The sequence below is a fragment of the Python bivittatus genome, unplaced genomic scaffold, assembly GCF_059951505.1.
Source record: "Python bivittatus isolate LINGU-HERP-01145 unplaced genomic scaffold, Pbiv_v1 ctg000980_np1212, whole genome shotgun sequence".
Taxonomy (NCBI): Eukaryota; Metazoa; Chordata; class Lepidosauria; order Squamata; family Pythonidae; genus Python; species Python bivittatus.
The window spans coordinates 31461140-31486616 of record NW_028277125.1 but is presented as its reverse complement, the minus strand read 5'-3'; the positions used below and the strand labels follow the sequence as shown (position 1 = coordinate 31486616).

Genomic DNA, 25477 nt, shown 5'->3' with positions numbered 1-25477 from the left:
TTTGGAATAATAGTTAACAAATTGTTCCATTATCTCTTTTACATATATAAAAACATATGCAATCCATCCCAAATAGTAGTTCTTTTGTCCTGTTCCTTACACAGTTAATTAACTAGCAGCGACTTATTTCCTGACCATCAGTTAAGGTGCAACATTATACTGGCATTTGATTTCAAAATCCTAAGTGCAGTTTTGGACTGTTACAGGGTGTCTATATAAAGCTACCCTTGAAAAGTATCCAGGAGTTCCAACTGGTGCAAAATGAAAGAACTAAACTCCTAACTGGTACAGACAATAGGGATCAAATGACATTTGTATTGGAACATCTACAGTGATTGCCAGTTGCTTACCTGACATAATTTAAGGTATTGACATTGATAACCTTGAAAGCCACAAACAGCTAAGGACTTAACTGGTTGAGGGACATCTCCTTCAATACGAACCTATCCATCTGTTAAGATCTGACAGGAGCCTTTTAGAAGATGCTTCTATTGTGAGAGGCTCATTTATTTGCAAAGGGGAAGGTTTCACTCCCATTTTTTGGATTATATTCCCTTTAGAAAATATCCAGGAATCATTCCTTTCACCAAGCTTTTAATTGTTAAATAATGTTTGCATTAAATTCCAAATTTTTTGGATTCTGATTTTTGTAATTACTTTTGTTAAGTACCATGAGCATTTGATTGATTTATATAATACAAATAAATACATTTTAATTTTATTTTTTTTTAATGAGCAGGGCTTTGTATATTTTAGTTTTTCGAGTATCCTTCATTCCTTCCTCCTACTTAGCTCCCCCACTTTGCAACAGCTTTGTATGTTAAAGAATTTCCAACTAATTCTTCGTACTCAAAGAACTCCTCTGTCTCCCATCAGTGTGTAAGTTTGGTAAGATTTATCCCTTCTCACTTTCTTTTGAAGACAGGCCTTCAGTAATCTCACAGAAGTGCCATCAGCCAAATGTATAGCCACTTCCACATTTGGCTGGGGGCCCTTCAAAGGCAAAATCTGTACCAGATTTTCAACAAAATAGGATGCCATTGTCTAAGTGAAGGAAATTATGTGTGTATGGGGAGTGGAGTGTGTGATAGTTCAGTCCAATTTTACCCAACTTGGAACCTCCAGATATGCTAGACTACAATTCCTGTGTTGACAAGTGGATAATGAGAGTTAAAGATTCAGAGGGAACCACTGAAAAGAGAAAAAAACATAGCTATTTAAGGAACCACTGTGATTTCAGCGTAATTTGGGTCAGAAATAAATTCTAGCTTCTATCAGCAGGGATAGCCATTCTCCTATTTAAAGCTTAAAAAAAATAATTTAGAACATATTCAGAGACAAAATAATATATGTGCTTTTGTATAATGAAAACTGGATACACTGAAATTAAATATGCAAATCCCCATCTCTTTCATAATTACAATTTTGATTTTAGATTGATGCTCTTGGGTGATATTAAGACCTTTATTCTGACCTGAAATACTTTGGGTAGTATTTGGTTGCTGTCCCATTGGCTTTGGCTTTGGTTTCACATTTTTATCATGTACATTTTATTCTTGTATTTTTATATTTTTGTAGTGTATTGTTTTGTTTTGCCTCAGGGGCTAGTAAATATGCTTTTTAAGCATCTTATACATACAATGAATACACTTCAAAAATTATTTCTTCTAAAATGGCTGAGAATACCTAATCTGGAACTCATTGTTTACCCCGTACTGATTTCCATCATTGTGAAATAGCCAAACGTGAACTTTAGAGCTTGAAAAGTTAATTTCAAAAAGCTTTTCTTTATAGAAAAGGCTGCGCACATGCACACATATGTATACACACACACACACACACAAATACACACTCTCCAATTTACAGAGCATATTTGTTCTAAGGAGTTCCCAGTCACTCCTTAGAATAAAGGAAGGACCGTGGTATAGTTTTTGTTGATACAAAAATATGGCTAGCATATATTGCTGCCTGTAGAAAGATCTGTCTAAAAAGTATGCTCTCAGACTGGGAAAGAAGGAATGTGTTCGGGTGGGGGTGGGAAGAGCTAATTAGACTAGAAGCAACCGTGAACAAACATGTTAGCAGAATCAATACCTGGAACTGATCAGCTATTTCTTTAATTGTGCCAGCTGGACAGTAGTGATGTGCTTGGCAGAACATAATTACCCATTTTAGTTATACAACAGCAGAGATGTTTTCTGCACTCCCTGCCTTCCTTTTTTTTCACTCTTTGTGGCTTATGCTCCTCCACCCCAACTTTCCCCCTTTCTTTAAATTAGTAATTGAGTGTACACTCTTTGAGCAAAGGCTAGTTTCAAGAAATGATGAATGAAATGTTACACAAATAATTAGAAGTTTTGAATGATTAAGCTGTATTGTGACCTAATCAGAATGAGCCACTGAGGAATTTGCCCCTCTCAATTTTAAGAGACAAAATGTATGCAGTGTGCAAAGTGGCAGCGTGAAAAATCAGAACTATTCTCATTCATATTGTGGTGAGCTAATCTGTAAAAATGTGATCCAGCTAGAGAGTTAAATAGCTACATCCAATACTATACAACTACCTTCATAACAGAAGACTTAAAGAGGAGCAAAAGAAAGGTACAGTAGTATGTAAGGTGCTGAATAATTATAGGTGAAAACAAGATGTCATTAATATTTGTATGTGGTTTCATATGAAAGACTATATAATGCAAGAGTTTTGTAGGCCTCTAATGCAGCTGTTTCAAAGGAATCCAGCTATAATATAGCTTAGATATGAGTAGCTATGTAATACAACCTTATCATTTAAGTAATGGCCAAAGCTGGCTTGTTCAGGTTAGCACTTCTTTAACTACACCTATTTAATGGTTACCAGTGGTTCATGGTTTGCAAAAAGGTTAGAGGGGACACCCAAAATTGTCCCATAAGGACAGTACCTACTTAATGGCCATGCAATAATAGCTAATTTTTAGGGAGAGTGCAGAATACAAAGAGGAGCAAGAATACATTAACTTGGCAAAGCACCCAGCTAGCTGGCTGGAATACAGAACAGAAATCGCCTCACCATGGTATTTTGTGGCAGGTCTCACATGTGTGTATAATATTTTAGTTTCTCACTGTGGAGTTAGGATTTGCTCCATGTTGCCTCTTTTATTAACTAGCCTAGGACAAAATATTATTACTTTAAAATGATAGAAATTATGAATGCTCTGAGAGCAATACATGATTATAACTTCACTGAAATCAAGAAAAATTCTAAAAGTATGTTCTCTTATGTTAGGCAGAGACTACTAGTATGATCTGAGTATGTAATTTCTTGTCTGTCAAATCTGTGCCACTTTAAACAACAGAAATTTGGAAATAGGCTTGACAACAGTTTTAATATGTATGACCATTTGAACTCTGAAAATATTTGTACTGGGGAGTGGAATGATATATAGGAATTCAAGGACTCTTGTTTATGAATTATAAAAAGCTTTTTGATGAGAGAAATGTGTTAATGTTAACTAGCTTTATTTTTTATATTGTCACCGAATACTATTAGACCACATGGAAATGATTTGTGGCTACAGAATGAACCTTTTTTCCTTTTAACAAGAAATAAGTCCACCTATCTTATTTTGTCAGACTTGAAAAGTTGAATAAAGGATTCAAATAATTTTGAGAAAAAAATGTATTTATCATGTTGCTTGGACCTTTGAGGGGCAATAAGGCAACATTTCTATTTAAAATTCAGATATATGGGAGATGATAGCAAATAAAGTTATAGCAGTAGTTCATCACTTGCTCTCTCTCTCTATTTTTTAAAAAGTAGAAAAGGCAAATTATATAGCTAGTATTCAGTCAACACTATCAGATACCCTGAAAAGCAGGGTTCTCAGCTGATGTAGAGAAGAGACTTACATATCCATAATTCTATGCATATGTGGTATCTAAAGTTTCAATTAATCATGCACACTTAGGGAACTATGTATGGACAATTCAGCACAAACCAGGGGGAAAATAATTGCATGTATTATCCCACAAATTTTCCACTTAGGAATAAATAAGGGTTTCACCCTAGAAAATAGTAGTACTGGAAATCTACAATGATTACCCAATACATAAAAGTACTACCTAGCATTCTGAAGTTAAAAGAATCTGATAATTATTATTTTTCTTTATTTAGATTGTAACACATATTTTTTCATTGGATTGTGGTTAAGGATAGGTAACAATATTATACAGATCTCTAGTGATGTATCTATATTTTTCCTGCCAAACAGCCTAAAAAGGCATACTTTTTGTAGAAGATATTTGTAGCAACAAAGAACTTGGGAGATTTGTGCCAATGGTACCCTCTACTGGTAACTTGGTCATTACCCAAGGAAACAAAGTTCCAGTGCTTAATCATAAACTGACTTCATTTGTTTGACAGATGTTACACTTCTTTTTTTATCCAGAAGTCAGACAGAAAGCAGTAAAAATCAGAGCGAGTTTATACAAAGATATATGAAATGGTAAATCCAGTCTTTGATTATGCTCCTTCATGCTTCAGATGGACAGAGAATGAGTGAGCTCATTTTCCATAAATATCTATATATGCTTCCTGACAGGTTATATTTTTTTTATAAACAAAGCATTCCATTATTCATTCCCCTGTAGTTCATAGCCAACCCGATGCCTTCTTGTTACATTGGATTGTAATTCTCAGAATCCATCACTACTGATTATGCTGGTTGAACCATAAAAGTGTTACACTCCAAAATATCTGGATAACACCCAAGTTGGCTACCTATGATAGTACATTATCAAAGATTTCTTTTTTATCATATGTGCACATTAAGATGATATACAATCAAGTTGACATATGGTTGAATGCTAATATCTTTATAAAACACAAAATCAATTTTCCACACAAACATTTATTTCATATCACACCAAAATGACATAAAAGATCAAGGAATCAATTTCTAAATGGGCTGGAAACTTAAAATAGCAAAGTATGCTATCTTGTCTTAACACTTCCAGAATGTTGGTCATGTTCTCACATTGCAAAGGATCATTTCACATGTTCTAAGGCATGCCATCTTCCTTTTCCTTTTCCTTTTCCTTTTTTTCTTTTTCTTTTTCTTTTTCTTTTCCTCCTCCTCCTCCTCCTCCTCCTCCTCCTCCTCCTCCTCCTCCTCCTCCTCCTCCTTGTTATTTCAAAGGATAAATCATATCCTAAATAGGAAATGGAAGTTAATGTGGGCAGGCTCAGTTCAATCAACAGTATTAGTAATCAGGAAAGTAAGAGGACTATAGTACTTTTCTACCTCTTACAGCTATATTTTGTTTCACCTGCAACTGAATCAGATGGAATAATCTTCAGAGGTTATATAAAGTATTAGACAGATATAAAGAGCATCTAAGCCCAACTTCCTTAGCTCCATCCACTTTCTATGCAACAAGGAGCTAGAACTTATAACTAGACTTGCACTCTGAAAAATATTGTCACGATATTTCTTTATTTGTAAAATTGAATTAATTTTAGCTTACTTTTTTAAAAAATAAGATCTCATGTCATTGATATTCCAACAAGTGACAAACTGTTTAATTGTTGTTGTTGTTGTTTTACTATACTATGGCTATCAGATCTGGGTTGCAATCACTTGAATGGCCCCTAGTTGCCAACAAAATAGAAAACACTAACCATTCTATTCCCATCAATTGGCCATCCGGATCTTTGCATCTGACATCTATTAGTCCTGACTATACTGTCTAGGTCACAATGTACAGTAACAGCCTGAACAGACACCATAGCTCCAAATGAGAAGTTGTTTAGAAGGAAGGAAGGAGGGGGGAGGGGGAGGGAGGGAGAGGGGGAGGGAGGGGGGAAGCTGTGAGAATTGTTAGACAAAGATGCCATCGGAAATTACTGGTTTCTGTGGAAAGAGGTTTTCTTCTTATAGTATGATCATACAAACAGAAGCTGAGTAGAACAGTAACTATGAGGTAATCAGTTTAATGATTGTCGAATAGCTGAATCAGTAGATTGACTGACTCTTAATCATGCACTATGATGCCTGTAAAGTAATACAGAAACCCAAATGAAAAGAAATGCACTTTGATAACAGTTTACAGCTTTCAAGCCTGAGTGCCTTTTAAGAAAAAAATTACTTAAAAGAAAAGGCAACATGCAGAGAACTAAAAAACACATGATATGCCATTTCTCATTTAAAAATAGGAAAAGACTATGTATGTATTGATAAAGAATATGCTTTATCGCCACAGTTCTCTCTACATGGCCTGGAATTCAGTTCCCATAATTCCCAGCTGGTACATCAGCTTACATTTGGTTCTTGACACATCTGGAAAGAATCAAAATAGAGAATATGATATCATTGCATCTGTTGCAACAAAGATTCTAAAAGAGTCTTGTGTCATTTTAAAGATTTACACAGTTATTATGATGTATGATTTCTTGACCTACAGTTAAATGCTGAAGTTAATTTATATTATGAAAGTGTGTTAGTCTTTAAGATACTACACAATTTGATGAGAGTTTGTTAAAACCGAGAAACCATGACCATCCTGATCCCAGGCATAATACAGAATGTACTGTATATTCTACCATCCTGGTGTTCTGAAATCCATGCAGGGATAACATGGTTCTAAATCAGTGTTTTTCAAATGTGGCAACTTTAAGATGTGTGCATTTCAACTCCCAGAATTCCCCAGCCAGCAAGCTATCTGGGTAATTCTGGGAGTTGAAGTCCATCTATCTTAAAGTTGCCACATTTGAAAAATACTGTTCTAAATAGTCTTGGATAGCAAGTGGCAGAGAATGCTCTAGAGACAATTTGAATTTTATTGATATTTTATTGTTTGAGATCAACATGCTATTGTTATTGTTGCTGATAAAAGTAGTGGTGCTATTGTTTTAATCTTTTTGCATACAGGGAAGTTGATGAATAGTTCTTTTTAAATTACATTTGAAGTACTTTGACTGGCAGGGTAGAAACAGTTTAAGTTAACACATAAGAAACATTTCCTTAAATGAAGTTTCTCTCAGCTCAGCAGGTATTCATATTCTTAAATAAATATACATTAGATTGCAGCCTAACATTTTTATTTTTATTCTAAGTTCATGCTAATATTTGTATTAATTTCTCTCTGTTTAAATAAATAAATAAATCACTCATGCAGAATTGCAGCGCTGCACTCCATAACACAAGCTCCTATCTCTCTCTGTAATGGGCATTAAATCGATCTGTTTCCAAAAAAAAAAAATGTAATGTTGAGATGAAGGTTATCTTCAGTAAAGAACATATATATAATAAAAACCCAGCAGGGTAGATACATTGAACAAATATGATCTCTCTACTGGACCCTAACATATTTGATCAGCTATGTTCTATCATTCTTATTAGAAGAGGACTCCATTAAATTAATAATAGTTTTAAATTCTTTGTGACAAGTCTACTGAATTTATCTCAGTGAAGTAAGAAAATTGAGAAAGTTAAGGAGAAACGCTCTAGTTTCAAATCTTATTTGTTTAAGCCAGTGTGTTCTGTTGGACAGTTTCATCAGTATTTATATAAAAATGTGCATTTTAAGGCCTCCCTTCCTTTTCAAGGCATGAATTAAATATAATCCTATTTTTTTTCCCATAGCGAACCATGGAATTTAAAGGTTCTAATGTATGGTTAAAGGAAGTCTCTGGTTTAAAATTCTGAAGTGAGGAATTGTGGTCTCACCTGTGCTGCTAAATTACAATTCCAAGCATCCCTAACCAGCCATGCCTGCAATGAAGAATTGAAGCCCAACAACATCTGGGAACCTTAATGTTGCACACCTGAAACTCTCACATGCTCTTTTCTTCAAGTAATTTTTTAAAAATTCTTGGGCAATAATGACATAGAATAAAATGAAAAGAACCCAATTTTAATAATTTATAGAGTCCTATAGCAAATAATTAGTAAATGTGGTGGCATCTTATGTATGACATGGTTAAGCATGCTGATCTGAATTCAGGTTTGTGAAAAGCCTTGTTGTATCAGGCCAAAGACCCATTTAGTTCGGCATTCTGTGTCCTGGCAGCCAAACAAATGCATTTGGGAAACTCAGAAGCAGCAGCATCCACAGGAAGCAAAGAGGTAAGATGGCCGTCACAGCAGCAGGATCCAAGCTCTACCCTTTGGTCAATATATAGATCTTGTGCACATGTACACAGGGCTTAAATCACACTGCAAAACTCAAAAGTATTAACAGGAAAGGAATAGCTGCCTTTCATTCTTGCTCCCAAGTAGCTGGTATTTAAGACAAACTGTTTGTGATTCCAGAGTTTGCTTTCACTGGCATCCTCATCTCTGATGAATACCAACGATAGAGAAATCAAGTATTCATTAACAACAAAGGAAAATGACATTATTAGCAAGATGTACAGATAACTTCAACTGAGTTTCTTACTAATGTTATGCAGACATTCAAAATGTATAGACTGAAGGTTGTTACAGAGTTCTGCTCTGGTGCTCTCTCTTCTAGTCTCAATCTGCCCTTGTTTGCCTGGAAGATCCGAAGTGGAAATGTAACCGCATCCAATCAAATCCATTGACAGAACTCTGTGTTCAGGAACAGTGCTTTGTCAAGGTTCTGAATCCCTTGGAGGTTCATAATCATGTTCAGCTGAATCAGGCAAGATTTCCACTACAGCCTTTCCAGGTAAGCAGAGAAGTCACAAGTACAGGAAGCAAGCCTACAACTGCCCTCTAGGCTTACAGAGTCTGATGTCTCATCAACAACCTTTCACCAGTTTCATTGAACACGGATACTCAAATGGATACCAAGGCCTGATTCAGAAGTTTCATTGTACCTGTTCCAAAAAAGCACAACAGTGCAAGCATTTGCCCTGCCTCCAACATTTCAGTCACTACTGGCTGTACTCCAGATACTGTTGCATGATGAGTAGAAGGTAGGACAAATGAATTTCTTGACATTTGGCTGAACAATAACCAGCAATATTTCCCCCTTATTTTTGTTTGGTTTTGTTTTAAATAAAGGAATGTGGATCTTTGCAACTGATTCCTCAAAACTATTGCACATTTTAAAAACGCCATGTATAACATACAAATCATAAAAATAATTATAACCTGTTTATGTTTTTATATGCTTATATAACATTTTACCTGGACTTCTGCCTCAGATCATTCAGAACCCTAACAGTGCTTGTTATTTTAAGTGAATGAACCGTCTGCTGTTCCTATAGTGATGTATACTGGGCAATAAATTCATGCTTAGTATCTATTATTAGGAGTGAGTCAATCTCGTGCCAGAAGTATTTTGGGAATGTCTAATATTAATGAATAAACATTGTTCAGAGTCTGCCAAGAATTCTAAATAAGTTTGACAATTGTTCCATAATAATATTTCAGTTCACAATAAATTAGCCACTTTACTAACCTGGTTCCATTGGCTCAAGTAAATAAAGTAGATTGAATTGATACCTGTGCCACAATGTGTTTCTTTACACTGGATTGAAAGAAAAATGAAAGATGATACCAAAGAGTGAAGGTAGTGCTGTTGGAAGCTCGGTGTGCTGTTATGTCTTCACATAACAGTAAGCAATACAAGCTCTCTTTGCTCTGCTAGGGGCAGTTTTGCTTGTAGCTAGAATGAAATAACCATGTCACATGGAGTTATTCTTTCTGGTTACACAAAAGCAAGCATATCCATCATTCCTGTCAGGTATAGGAAAGTGAGAACTCATGTATATATTCCTTCAAACATTGTCTGTAGTTTTCTGCCCATGGTTAAATTGCAATTCCCTGATCTCTTTTTTTTCCATAGTGGATGGAAACACCCTGACAGCCTCCAATTCTCTTTTCCTGTTCTATGCCCCTGACTTAAACTTTTAGTTTCATGTTGTTGGCCATTATGGGGATCAATTGCCAAAGCAGGTAGAATCCTTGCAACTGCTTATTTCTCCATAGAGGAAGTCACATTTTTCTTTTTCATCAGCCTGGTGCAGGCAATGATACTGCTCTGAACATCTGAAGATGCTGTTTTGAATGCTCTCCATATTAATACATACATGTATACATACATACATCTGCAGCAGTTTTCATCAATACAGTATAACCTTTCAAGAACACATACAGCTCAGAACTGTCACCTCATTCTGGAAAGACCTGGTCAAAGTATTAGCTCTGTACATGCCATGTATTTCTTTTTCTTTATCCCTTTAGTTCAGGAAGTTGCAGGAATTCCTTGGCCTCTTTGTGGCTACTTGGCCAAAGTTCCTGTTGTGCATGCTGCAGTAATGGAAAACAATAAATATGCTGTAATGGCAGCAGGAAAGATCTGGGTTCAGATTTTACCTCATCAAGAAATTATTGTACCATTCACTATCTCTGCATTTCTTACCACTCACTATCTCTCATACAGGTTGTTTTCAAAACTTTAGAGTAGGAGAGGATAATAAATCACATAAAAAACTGTTAGAATATGGGAAAGTAGGACTCTAGTAACCACAGCTGGATTAAGTTACAAACTATACCCTACATTTATGGCAGGTAATGAAACTGCCAGCACACAGCATAATACAAAATGCCCAGGCAAGGAAGATGATTCCTTTTCTGGCAGACAGGAGGCAATGGCAAGGTTTTGTTACTAGAGCTGATCAAAGATCCAGTTCAGAGATTGGATTCAAAGGTGATTCAATCAAATCGTTTAATCAAATTACTTTCATACTTTGATTCAATGATTCAAGAGGTCATTTGTACATGCAGAGATGCGTTTTAAAAAAGTCACTTCAGAAAATTGAATCAGACCTATCAGATTCGATATTTTGAATTGAAATATTGAATCAAATCAACTGTTTTCTAAATAGATTTAAACTGTTGAATTGGATCAATTCAATGACTTGAATCAGAGCTGAGCCCCACAACCCTATTATTTATCCTTAGTGTCATATAACACATAGTCTAATCTCATTAGCTGTAATCAATGAAAGAAGGAGAAATACCTTTTCAAACCCAAATAGCTTCTTGTAGCTCTGAACAAACATGGTCACCCCTTGGAAGTCCAATTCTGTGTCAAATTCAAACCTCAGAAAACTTTTGTGCAACATAAGTTATCAATACATTACTTTGGTGTTTCAAAAAGTAAAACTGCAAAGATAATTCTGATTTCAGAATGCCATTGAACAAGAAGTTTAATGTATTCCTCTAACTACCTTTTTTTTCTTCTTCTCTGAATGCAAATAAAATGAAACTCTCCCATTTTTACAAATAACTGTAAGCATCCGTCTGTGTATATGCAGTTGGAGCCTTGATGGCATGGAGCTGCCTATGCCTACTTACAAGTAGTTGCATTAATGCAGCACCTATTGTTCAGAATACACAAAGAGGAAAATCAGTCACAAATCCACTCTCCTTCCTGCTTCTTCATTAAATGCATATCTGCAATTTCTAGGATTCCCAGCTAGCATGGGAAAAGCTGGTTTAGAAGGTTATCCAAGAAAAACTCTCCCCAAGCCTGAAATCAAATCTCAGCTCCAAATTTCTAATGATAATAGATTTGCCTATGGGAAGCAGCGTCTAAAGTTGATAATGGTTTTGCAGCAAGAACAGCATAATTGCTAGTTCAGGCACTACTTATGACTAGCTACAATTCTGAGTCTTTCCTAACTATGCAAGGATAATATCCTTTTTACCATTTTCTTTTCCTTTTTTAAAGGGAGGGTTTTTGTTTCTTTGTTTTGTTTTTTTGAGTAATGCATCACCCATTGTCAGGATAGTGACAGAAAACTATGTTCAGGAGCTTCAAAATGAATTTCTCCCTGCTATGAGTCATACAGCTATGAAAAGAAAACTATACTGACGTATATCAAGGAGCACAATTAGCTGAATAAAGAATTCAGAACAGGCTGGTTTTTCATTTTGTATTTGTACATCAATACAAATGCCTATTCTAGAAGTAAATTGAAAAAGTATGGTTTAAAATGGTGTTTTACCAGCAACATTCTCCCCACAGTTTTTATCAGTGGGCCTCAACTGATGTAAATTTCTTTGGCTCTGCTGAAATGAAACCGAGGCAGGATTTATACAATATTCTACACAATAATTGGCTTAGTGTGTTGTGGTTTGTAAACCACAGTGAATAATTAAAGTACAATTGCATGAAATTTAGGTCTTCAGTCTTTTTTATACCATGTTCTGCTTACTAAGCAAAACAGTGATACTACACTGTGTGATGACACACTTTTATTCTCAAAAGTTCATGTTTGGACTACTTTATTATTATTTATTTTTATTGCTTTAATGTACAAAAAAGAGATAAAATGCAAAAATGAAAAGGTCAAAACAAAAAACAAGCAGAATAAACCCCAAAAGAAAAATATTAAACATCAGAATCATAAATCTTTATAACTGTATTTAGGAAAAATCAGTTAAATTTTTTAAAAAGCAAGGCTTTATCCCATTCATTTTTACCAAGGTTTTGTGACTATGTTAGCATGACCATTTAACTTATCTGTTAAATAAGTTAACTTATTTAACTTTAATACTTATCAGATACTTATCTGAAATATTTGCCCTTTTTCAGGGATGTTGAAAAATTATGCCATTGGGCCACTGTAATAATATTCAGCTTCATACAGTTTGGTTTGGGCAATCATTCAGACTTGATAAATAATCCTTGATTAGGATGATGGAAATTAGCACTGGGGCCAAGTGCTCCTTCTTTTCCTTTCTCTACCTTCACCAAGCAATTCCATCCTGGCTTATTTTCCTGAATTATGCATTGATATAATGGAGAACTCTGACTTAGCATAAACCAGAATCTTAGTTCTGAAGTGAAGCACAGAAGGACAAAGGAGAGGAGCATCTGCCATCTACAAAATGCTGGTTTCTTTAAGCTAGTATTTAATATTTTAAACTATTAAATGCTAGCTTAAAATCAGATATTTAAAGATTATATGGTAATGATGAGCTACTGTATATTCATACCTGCTACAGTAGCCAAAGCTTAGTGAAAAAAAGTCAGATATAATTACAGCTGAAAGCACCAGGTAAAAGTTGTTTTGTGATAGTAAAATGAACTTATATTTATCAATTAGTGGAATGTATTGCAATTCATGAAATAACTTTGGATTTATTAAACATGCATTGTTGCTTGGGTATACATAAAACTATTGGAAAACATTGGTAGAAATTAGAATAAAACATTAGATTTATATCATAATGGCATTTCTAAACTAAATATTTAAAAAGTCCAGTGTCTGAATTCTTTCCACAGTACTGTTCATTTGTTCTGGTTTTCATTTCCGTAATACTGTTGTCTAGTGATCCTCAGCTTTTGACAATAGGCCTGTCAACATTTGGCTGTTTTTTCTAAAGCTTTCTAAATGCCTCCTTTCTTGACTCTTTTACATTTGGCTCAGTCACACCTACTTTTAAAGCTAAATTGCTTTATATTTCACTTAATGACCATTGCGCCAAATTGTGTCCTTGAAGATACACTTACATGCAGCTCTCAGTATCATAAATACATCAGTAGTGGATACTCAACTGACACCACTTTAAGAGTAGCCTTATTTCAGTTCCCATTCTCATAGCATGCCAGCTTATGTTGACAATAAAGGAGAGCTAAACTTAAACTCCTTCTAGTAAATCCAAAGCCTTTGAAGATTATTTATGTTATATTAAAAAGTTCTTAGTGTAATTTGATTTGAGCATATATGCCACTTAAAAATCAAGATTTGATGGCAGATGGAAATGTTTTACTTCCTTGACATTGCTTTGATTCTGTTTACGCTTATTATAATGGTCCCAATTATTGTCATAACTTTATTGCCCATTAAATGACTAACTCGGTAAAAGCTTTTTCTCTGTGTAATGACCATTTAATGGAAATTTTAGATATCAATAATTGGGAAGAGCTTCAGTTAAAAATCACCTTGCTTTTAAGCCAAAAAGGGAAAAATCTAAGAGGCAGTTAGATGGGATGGCTTGTGAGCTATTGGGGTGATTTTGTAAAAAAATAATAATAATTCCACTTTGTACTGAGTGAGTGAGAAGAGGATGGACAAACCAATACTTCATGAAGGGGTATAATGAAAGAATGCTGCTTCTTATCTAAGGATGTTGCTGTAATAGGCTTGTAATCTCCTGGAAGCCTTTTTGCCATCTTCAGTTCCTACTTTGGCTAAATTCCAAGTGAGATCTCTTCCAATATAAATATTATATTGATAAAAATATTATTACATATCCACACAGAGCACATTCATTTGTGAGCATATATTTTTATTAAAATGCATTTGTGCACATTTTAATAAAAGGAAGAATAGATTCTTTCCTCTTTAGATATTAATGATCCAAGTTAATGCAAAATTAACGAATATAATCTTGATACATACTTACTTGGAAGTAAGGTCTCCTTTGCTCAGTGAGACAGAATTACAAGTAAATATGATTAGAATAGTATATTTAGATTTTTTTAAAAAATCTGCCTGGAACATCCTGATTCCAAATTCCAATATCTGGTCCAGCATTAAAAAAAAAAGGTAGCCATCTTGCTTTCTGCACAGAGCCTACAGTAATCGAATTACTGGTCATAGGATAGAGTATGAAAATTATTCTTTCATAATACTTAATTACAAACTAATCCATGGAAGAAAGGGATATCTTAATCGCGAACATTATACTTTACCTTATCAGCTGCTAAGGAGTAATGATGAAAAATTCTTCCAAGCTTGTGAATTATCTGAATGCATGTAGTTGGCCAACACTGACCTAGAACATTCTTTGGTTTCATTCAGCAAACCCTTATTATGTTCCTATATTTCAGGTACTTTCTCTATAGACATCTCAAGCCTTATACCAGTTTTTGCAATTTCAGTTCCAATTTTGGCAATGTAGCAATTAGATTTAAGAAAAAGCATACTTTTCAAATACAGTCTAAGCCTCTACTGCTTTCCTAGAAAGCTCACAGCATTCATTTTTTAAAGCATTTATTCTTCCAACCACTTAAACATTTGCTGATAAACCTTCCATTTTCACAGCCTGACTGGAGACATGAAAGCATAGAGGCACGTTTGGCTTCTCTCTCATAAATTTTCCTTATTGTCCAGCATTATATATCTGTTTTATAGAGAGAGGGTGTCAAGAAAAGAAAAGCTCAGAATGAGCTAAAGATAGTGAAGATTGTGAGCAATAACAAAAAAAGTCTTCTTTAAAAATGATCAAAATAAGAGAAAAAAATGGAACACCAGCTGCTCAGTGAAGATGGTAAAATGTTAAGACTTCACAAAGATAAGACAAAACTATCCAACTCCTTTTATCTCAGTATTCTAAAAAAAAATAAAAAATAGTATGCATTCCACAAGGAAATTGTCAAGAGCAGAATAAAGGGGAAGGATTAAAGCTTGAGACTAATTTTAAAAACATGATAAGAGAATATTTACTTTGAGTTTAAACCTTCAAGAGCCAAATGAATAATATCTTAAGGTACTGAAGGAACTGCATATTAGTTTGGCTGAACCTCTTAATATAGGAAGACATTTTTGAGAAATCTGGAGAAGAGCGGAAGAAGGTTAATGTTGCCCATCCTTCAAAAAGTGTCACAAAGAGGATCCATGGAACTACAGCCCAGTACATAAAGACCAAAAACAGCATGTCATGAATAGCCTATAAGACCCCTCCTCCATATCTGCCCCTGCCTGTAGAACAGGGCCCCCCTGAGGCTTGCTTGGCCCTAAGGCTATTGGATTTTTATAAAGCTCTTCCAGAAGGCTGTGGGGTGGGGTGCAATGATCTACTCCCTGGTAGTTTATTCCAAGTTATTGTCATTTTTCTGAGTTGCTATCGTTCCCAATGTGTGGCATGTATTGTTATTTGTTTTCTTATTTTTATTGTTTTTATGGCTGTTTTAATTCTAATTTATAAGCCACCTTGAGTTACTTTGGCAACTGAGACAGCACACAAAAAAATCTTATTTATTTATTTATTTATTTATCTGTTTATTTAACAAAATATATGATACTCTAATTAGCAAGCTAGTTAAGTCTGGATTAGATGGCAAGACAGTTAAGGTGATACAGAGATACCTTGAAAATTGTATTAAAAAAATGATCAATGGTTCCCATCAAACTGGATGAAGCAGTGACTGGATGCCATGGGATTCCGTTCTGGATCTTGTATTCAGTATTTTAGTGATCTGGATGAAGAAATTGAAAGAATGCTGATCAAATCTGCAGATCAGCCAAAATTGGGAGGGATAATTAAGAACCTGAATACAGGTATGTGTCATATTCAATTTTAGATTGCATAAATAGATACTGATATACCTATAAGCTGTAGTATAATTTCTAAATTACTTCCAAATTAGGAACTAATAGTTCCACTTTATTCTGCCTTGTTCAAATCCCACCTTGAATACTCTGTCCAGCTCAGCACATCACACATTCAGAGAAATCAGGGCAGTGAGGTCAGGGTACTAGGAATTAATTCCTATTGATTGAAGGAACTGAGTATATATACAATAGAGAAGAGACTTCAAAGCCTACAAATATCTGAAAATATATCAAAGAGAGGAAGGTAAAGGCCAAAGTGCAGGACATGAAATGAAGGATTTAAATTACAGGAAAGCAGATCCAATGTTTGGATCTGAAAATTAGAAAAATATTCCTAACTATAAGAGCAGTTCAGCATCAGATCAATCCCAACAGAAGCTATAAAACAAATCTGGAGGATGCTTTAATTTAGATTCTTGCACTGAGCATGAGGTTGGACCTGATGGTCTGAATGCCCCTCCAGCTCTGCTTTGATGATTTATGTTGCATGTTATTTAAACTTCACTTATGCAGTTGCTTCCCTATGCCCATAATTAAATGATTTGATTTTAAAAAATCAAGCATGAAACATTCAATTAAAATGGAGACTGTGAAGTAATCACATATAATTTCTATCTTATGCATGTTTAGATTGTTGCACTCTACTAATTAGATCTAGATGTCTCTTCATTTTTTAATCATTTGACAGCTCTTTTTTGTGGTGATATTCCTAATGTAGCAAATACACTTTATACTAGCTCAGGTTTTTGAAACTGTAGTATATTTTTGGATTCAGTAAGCTGTTGCTAAGACAAAATAATTAGGATTTATTAATGATTGATATACACAGAATCTCTAAGGACATTGCTACTGATTTTAAGCCATTTTTGTTGGGATATTTAATTAGAAGATAAAGAAAAACCCTTCCTTCCCATACTGATATCAAATCTAAATTTTACCACAAGCAAAAAGTGGCAGAGGAAAGAAGACAAATTTCTGTAATTATCGGCTCAGAAAAAGAACTGTTTCAAGATTTGCTTTCCAGTACCATATTATACACCATGTCCAAATTGAACAAATTAAATTAGCCTGCATTTAAATTAGGCCTCTTGCAAATTTGTTTTTAAAGTATAAACATGTGGAAAGATGCCTCTTTATTGCTTATAACCTGCTTTCAGTATTTTAGTTGTGGTTCACTTACAGTTGCCAACACAATTTTCATTTGAAAATCTTTATAATGAGGTTAGAATTTCCTGGTGAAGTCCAACATTTTCCTCTTAAGAGTAGCATCCCTAATGGATTTAGGAAATTTGAATATGTCCTTCAGATCACCTGCTAACTGCATCTTTTATGGGAGTATCAAGGATTTAGCCTGTGATCTTCTGCATGCAAAACATGGTTTACTACTGAGCTAGAGATCACCACCAGCATCTCTGAAGCAGTAAGTTGTCAAACATTGGACTCTTGAACAATAATGGAAAAAAAGAAGTTGCTGAGGTCACCATGTTATAGCACACTGATACATAGGTATAGTACATTGGATCCCTAAAGGGTTATTTCATTCTTTGCTAAAGGAACATGGAAACTTGACCCTTGACAAATGCTTTGAAAAGTAGGTTCAACATTAAACTCCTTTGGGATTTGAAAGATCAGTTGAAGGAGAATTGTTTTAAGGGAAGAAATTGGACTAGGTTGAAAAGGTTGCTTTTAAAAATTAGGCCTATGTGTGAAATACACATGCCTCTCTTTTCAGAATTCACCCTATAATTCTGCTCACTTATCCCTGAAAGAACATACAGATTACTATCTGGAGTTATCACAAGCGTTATTAGCACCATTGTCTGATAAAATTCTAATAGCAACACTTCAGCTATAAAGCTGCAGCAACTATGACAGAACAAATCCACATTTTCCTCTTATGTGCTTGTTGGCTTATTTATTTATTATGTGTGTGTGTGTATATCAAAGTTTGCTACATATTATTTTCCTTTATTAAAAAACATGTTAAAGTTCCTTTCATTATTATAAATAAACTGCATTAATGCTCAGTGGTAAAAACAAATGAATAAATAAAACTAAGACTGCAATAGCATATATCCCTGAGAGACAATACCAGGTGAACTTGCTTTTTCCTGAAAGGAAATATTTAGGATTATATTGTAAATGTAAAAAAATAACTCAGCTTCATGAATTTTGCCAGTAGTTCACACCCACTTAAAATAACAAGAGGAAATATTAGATATTATTTATGTGAGATTATTTATTTTCAAAAGTAACAGGTCATGTAATAGCAATGGTCCAGTACTTTTTCATCATCTTTTAGAATTAGTCATTTATCTTCTAACCTACATGGCAAATCATGAAGACATCCAAAGATACATTTTGTCTTTTTTTACTGTCAAACTAAAACTCAGCCAAGCTCCAAATTACTAGAAATTTAAAAGAATAGCTTTCTGTCCCACAATTCTAAGATGAAAATATAAGAGACTGGCGAAATGATATTAACCAAAAATATTTTACTCCTATGGTAACATAGCTGACCCCTTCATGGATCACTGCCTTGTCGTGGCGAAGGGGCTTGCGTAACTCAGTGAAGCCATGAGCTATACCGTGCAGGGCCACCCAAGACGGACAGGTCATGACAGAGAGTTCTGACAAAATGTGGTCCACTGGAGAAGGAAATGGCAACCCACTCCAGTATCCTTGCCAAGAAAACCCCATGGACAATGTTAAAAGGCTAAAAGATATGATGCCGGAAGATGAGCCCCTCAGGTCGGAAGGTGTCCAATATGCTACTGGGGAAGAGCGGAGGGCAATTCCAAGTAGCTCCAGAAAGAGTGAAGCGGCTGGGCCAAAGCCGAAAGGACGTTCAGCTGTGGATGTATCTGGAAGCGAAAAGAAGGTCCGATGCTGTAAAGAACAATACTGTATAGGTACCTGGAATGTAAGAACTATGAACCAAGGCAAGCTGGATGTGGTCAAACATGAGATGACAAGATTGAACATCGACATCTTGGGAATCAGCGAACTGAAATGGACGGGAATGGGTGAATTTAATTTGGGTGACCATTATATCTACTACTGTGGGCAAGAAACTCTTAGAAGAAATGGAGTTGCACTCATAGTCAATAAGAGAGTGGGAAAGGCAGTAATGGGGTACAACCTCAAAAATGACAGAATGATCTCAGTGCGTATCCAAGGCAAACCATTCAACATCACAGTCATCCAAGTCTATGCCCCAACCACTGATGCTGAAGAAGCTGAAGTTGACCGCTTCTATGAAGACCTACAACACCTTCTAGAACTAGCACCAAAAAAAGATGTCCTTTTCATCATAGGGGATTGGAATGCTAAAGTAGGAAGTCAAGGAGTAATCGGAATAACAGGCAAGTTTGGCTTTGGAGTACAAAATGAAGCAGGGCAAAGGCTAATAGAGTTCTGTCAAGAGAACAAGCTAGTCATAGCAAACACTCTTTTCCAACAACACAACAGACGACTCTACACATGGACATCACCAGATGGTCAATACCGAAACCAGATTGATTATATACTTTGCAGCCAAAGATGGAGAAGCTCTATACAGACAGCAAAAACAAGACCAGGAGCTGACTGTGGCTCAGATCATGAGCTTCTTACTGCAAAATTTAGGCTTAAATTGAAGAATATAGGGAAAACCACTAGACCACTCAGGTATGACTTAGATCATATTCCTTGTGAGTACACAGTGAAGGTGATGAATAGATTTAGAGGATTAGATTTGGTAGACAGAGTGCCTGAAGAACTATGGACGGAGGTCCGTAATATTGTACAGGAGGCAGCAACTAAAACCATCCCAAAGAAAAAGAAATACAAGAAAGCAAAATGGCTGTCTGATGAGGCTTTACAAATAGCTGTGGAAAGAAGGAATGTGAAAAGCAAGGGTGAAAGGGAAAGATATAAGCAACTGAATGCAGATTTCCAGAGAATAGCAAGGAGAGATAAGAAGGCCTTCTTAAATGAACAATGCAAAGAAATCGAGGAAAACAATAGAATGGGGAAGACTAGAGATCTCTTCAAGAAAATTGGAGATATGAAAGGAACGTTTAGTGCAAAGATGGGCATGATAAAGGACAAAAAAGGCAGGGACCTAACAGAAGCAGAAGAGATTAAGAAGAGGTGGCAAGAATACACAGAAGAACTATACAAGAAAGATCTTAATGTCCCTGATGTCCACCCTGGTGTGATCACTGACCTTGAGCCAGACATCCTAGAGAGTGAAGTCAAGTGGGCCTTAGGAAGCATTGCTAACAACAAAGCTAGTGGAGATGACAGTATTCTAGCTGAGTTATTTAAAATACTAAAAGATGATGCTGTTAAAGTGCTGCACTCAATATGCCAGCAAGTTTGGAAAACGCAACAGTGGCCACGGGATTGGAAAAGGTCAGTTTATGTTCCAATTCCAAAGAAGGGCAACGCCAAAGAATGCTCAAACTATCGCACAATTGCACTCATTTCACATGCTAGCAAGGTTATGCTCAAAATCCTACAAGCTAGGCTTCAGCAATACATGAACCGAGAGCTACCGGATGTACAAGCTGGGTTTCGAAGAGGCAGAGGAACTAGAGATCAAATCGCCAACATTCGCTGGATCATGGAGAAAGCACGAGAGTTCCAGAAAAATATCTACTTCTGCTTCATTGACTATGCAAAAGCCTTTGATTGTGTGGATCACAACAAACTGTGGCAAGTTCTTAAAGAGATGGGAGTACCAGACCACCTTACCTGTCTCCTGAGAAATCTGTATGCGGGCCAAGAAGCAACAGTTAGAACCAGTCATGGAACAACCGATTGGTTCAAAATAGGGAAAGGTGTACAACAAGGCTGTATACTGTCACCCTGCTTATTTAACCTATATGCAGAGTACATCATGAGAAATGCCAGGCTGGAAGAATCACAAGCCGGAATTAAGATTGCAGGGAGAATCATCAACAACTTCAGATATGCAGACGATACCACCCTCATGGCAGAAAGTGAAGAAGAACTAAAGAGCCTCTTGATGAGGGTGAAAGAGGAGAGTGCAAAAGCTGGCTTGAAACTCAACATTAAAAAAACTAAGATCATGGCATCTGGACCCATCAATTCCTGGCAAATAGAAGGGGTAGAAATGGAAGCAGTAACAGACTTCATTTATTTGGGCTCCAAGATCACCGCAGATGGAGACTGCAGCCATGAAATTAAAAGACGCTTGCTCCTTGGGAGGAAAGCTATGGCAAGCCTAGATAGCATATTAAAAAGCAGAGACATCACCTTGCCGACAAAGATCCGCATAGTCAAAGCTATGGTTTTTCCAGTAGTAATGTATGGCTGTGAGAGCTGGACCATAAAGAAGGCTGAGCGCCGAAGAATTGATGCCTTTGAACTGTGGTGCTGGAGAAGACTCTTAAGAGTCCCCTGGACTGCTAGGAGGTCAAACCAGTCAATCTTAAAGGAAATCAACCCTGACTGCTCATTGGAAGGATTGATAATGAAGCTCAAGCTCAGATACTTTGGTCACCTAATGCGAAGAGAGGACTCTTTGGAAAAGACCCTGATGCTGGGAAAGATTGAAGGCAAAAGGAGAAGAGGACGGCAGAGGATGAGATGGTTAGATAGCATCACTGAAGCAATGAGCATGAAACTGAGCAAACTCAGGGAGGCAGTGAAGGACAGGAAGGCCTGGCGCAATATGGTTCATGGGGTCACGAAGAGTCGGACACGACTTAACGACTAAACAACAACAACATAGCTGAAATGAAAACATAGTTATGCCATGCAGAAACAGTAAAGTGCTCACTCTAATCTGATTCCACTGGCTTTAAGTGTTACAATGAAATGAGAACATTTGTAACATTTTCTGTATTTTTATTTACACTTTTACCATTTCACATAAAGCGTGTCCATTTCTTAAGCATCTTCAGCAGTCTGAGACATCTTTTTTAAAGTGTAATAATTTTGTTTCATTATGCTTTATAACTGCAGCCAGCTTTCCCCCATGTTGCACACTTAAAACATAGTTTGGCTTTAAAAGCATAAGTGAAATTGGCATGTATATATCATGTTTATGGCCACCAGATGGAAAATTCTCATTTGGAATCAGTTTTAGCTGCCTTGTTAACTTCTCACACCCTTTTAAGGCATTGAACCATTGCCTGAACTCTGGAAAACAAAAGACCACCCTACAATGTAATGTGTGTGATGATTTCTCACTTTCTGCTCTGCCACCCCCCACTTTATTTCACCTTTGTAATAAGACTGTCAGTAAATATATACATGCATGTTTTACTATTAGGTGAACATGTGTATGCACAGGAAGGCAAAATATAAGAGGCTGGCCAGAAGAAAAATCCAGAATCTAAATTAGGGTAACATGTTTATTTGGACACACATACACCCCCAAAAATCACAAAAATGTGTGCAAGATTTTGAAAGTTTACAATGTCTTCATCTTTATCTCTGAGATAAACAAATGGTGGGGTATATATATGTGAGATGGAAGAAGGTGACTTGGTCTAGGTCTTGGTCTACTGTGCATCTAGGGCTGTACATAGGATTTGAAAACACTTAAGAGAAATTATGTATGATTGCACTGCCCATTTGCTGAGGAAGAAGTCTATGGGTAGAAAAGGAGTAATATCTGGAAAGTCTTGAGAACTTCCATCACCAAAGCTGTTTCAAATTCAATACTCTGAATAGCAAATAGTAAACAGCAAAAAAGAGGCACTTCAGAAGCAACTCAAGAAAGACTGGATTCAAAGCCCTTCCTTTCTCCTGAAAGAATAGAACATTGGAGCACAATCAATGTCCCAGAAGCCACAAACAGTCTGGAAACGCAAGCATAGTCCCAAGTGCTCCTCAACTTCCTATACATTCAAAATCCATCTTGCTTCTTTTCAACATGCAAATCACTCTCACACAAGCACACAGCTACATGCACACACATACATATGCAAGGTCTCACAATCCTCTCCTTCTTTCCAGGATTGATTGATAGATTGATTACATGCCATCAAGTTGTTGTTGACTCTTAGCAACCACATAGATAGATTTTCTCAATGCAGATCTGTCCCTAACCTGGTCCTTCAGCTTTTCCAATGGTGCCCCCATCACTATTGTAACTATCCACCTTGCTGCTGGTCACCTTCTTCTTCTGTTTCCTTCCACCTTTTCCAGTATTAAAGCCTTCTCCAGAGAGCTAGGTCTTCATATAATGTGTCAGCAGTAGGATAATTTGAGCCTCATCATTTATGCCTCAAGTGAGAACTCTGGGTTGATTTGTTTGATGATCCATTGGTTTGTTTTCTTGGCTTTCCACAGTATTCTCTGCAGTCTTCTCCAACACCAAAGTTCAAAAGAGTCAATACTCTTCCCATCTTGCTTCTTCAAAGTCCAACTTTCTCTTCCATAGACTGTCATAGGGAATACCACGACTTGCAGTATTCTGATCTTTGTAGGTATAGACACATCACAACATTTGAATCTTTTTTTCCAAGGCCTTCATGGCTGCTCTACCAAGTGATAGTCTATGGGATATTTCTTGACTGCTTGTTCCTTTACTGTTGATGGTTGATCCTAAAAGGCAGAAGCTATCCACCACTTTGATATCTTCATTGTCAATTCTAAGGCTGGTTGTTCTGTCTGTTGTCATTAGTTTGCTCTTCTTTATATTTAATTTTAGTCCCATTTTAGTTCCTTCTTTCCAGGAGTTGCAGAAAAAAAAACCAGAATGGAAATTGTGCAATAAGAATAGGTTCTTGCACTGGGAAGAGAAAGAAAGAAAAAGAGGAGATAAACAATTGCAAAAGATAAGACAAACAGTAGAGGGAAAAGAAATTGGAGGGTTAAAATTCAACAGACTAACATCATCTCCTAAGAGATGAATAATCTTTCACAACATCCATCAAATCATTCATATTCCAGCAATTGTGCCTTCTATCCATTCATATGTTTTTAACAGTATGTTCTATTCTTCTCAATAAATAGACACCACCCTCAAACTCACAGTTAATTTGAAGGGGACTTTACTTCCTATTAAATAACTACATTATAAATATGGCAAATATCATTTTATTATCTGAGGAATATAGACCTCAGCATCATCTGAGAAACAGAATCCAGTATCCAGAAGGCTGAGACAGAAGAACTTTGCAACACAGCTTGATTAGCAAGAAACCTACTTATGAGACCGTTGTGTCCTTGAATGCGTCCAGTCTAGTCTACTTCCAGAGAGGAGAGGAGAGGAGAGGAGAGGAGAGGAGAGGAGAGGAGAGGAGAGGAGAGGAGAGGAGAGGAGAGGAGAGGAGAGGAGAGGAGAGGAGAGGAGAGGAGAGGAGGAGAGGAGAGGAGAGGAGAGGAGTGGAGAGGAGTGGAGAGGAGAGGAGAGGAGAAGAGAAGAGAAGAGAAGAGAACAGAAGAGAAGAGAAGAGAAGAGAAGAGAAGAGAAGAGAAGAGAAGAGAAGAGAAGAGAAGAGAAGAGAAGAGAAGAGAAGAGAAGAAGTCAGAGCTCATTGGAGAAGGGAAAAAGGCTGACTGATTGCAATGAATGAATGAATGAATGAATGAATGAATGAATGAATGAATGAATGAATGTAAAATTGAATGGTGAACAAGATTAGCAACAAGGGGATTACCCAATATTACTTCACCTATGCAACCATATAGTCGAATAATTCATCAACATTGCTCAATTTCTTATTTCTTTACCAGCATCCAGGCCCAGGAAAAAAACAGACTATTGTTAAATATTTAAAAACAAAGGAACAAATGGGGTGGGGGCAATGAGTCTACACCCCTACCCAGACACAGATGCTAATATTTCATATTTGTTCTATCTGAGAATTCTAATGTTGGGTCTTAAATGTGTTAGTTTGCTGTGAAAAGCAATTTGTATTCAGGCTTATAATACGAAGAAAAAAAGAGATTTTAGAAAGGAGTGCTTCAGTAACAGAGAACTGCCTTTGGCTTTCCTACCCTACTGATGAGTTGAAGTGCTCCCTACTCATCTTTGAGTTGACAGAAAACTACAGCTGTGAAATGTGTTGCCTCCATTGCAGATCCCTATCCTGCCTCTATTGTCTTTATTTCAAGTTAGTGCAGTCATCTGAGTACCCTCCAAGGTAGGTCTGACTTAAACCTCTCATACTCAAGGACTGGGGATGTAATGAAGGCAACCTCGAGAGACACAAC

At 36.3% G+C, this 25477-nt stretch overlaps 1 protein-coding gene across 8 annotated transcripts in view; it reads right to left on the bottom strand.

Annotated features, from left to right (window-relative positions):
• The window catches only part of EPHA4 (EPH receptor A4), a 389379-nt gene that overhangs the window by 199158 nt on the left and 164744 nt on the right, over positions 1-25477 (bottom strand). For 3 of the 8 annotated variants that reach the window (XR_015794499.1, XR_015794500.1, XR_015794501.1), the window contains one exon: positions 21860-24050. The exons of the other annotated variants lie outside the window; for them this stretch is intronic. The gene's annotated coding sequence lies outside the window, so the exon portion shown is untranslated. Of the gene's footprint in view, positions 1-21859; positions 24051-25477 lie in introns of those variants that run through there. 8 annotated transcript variants of the gene reach the window in all.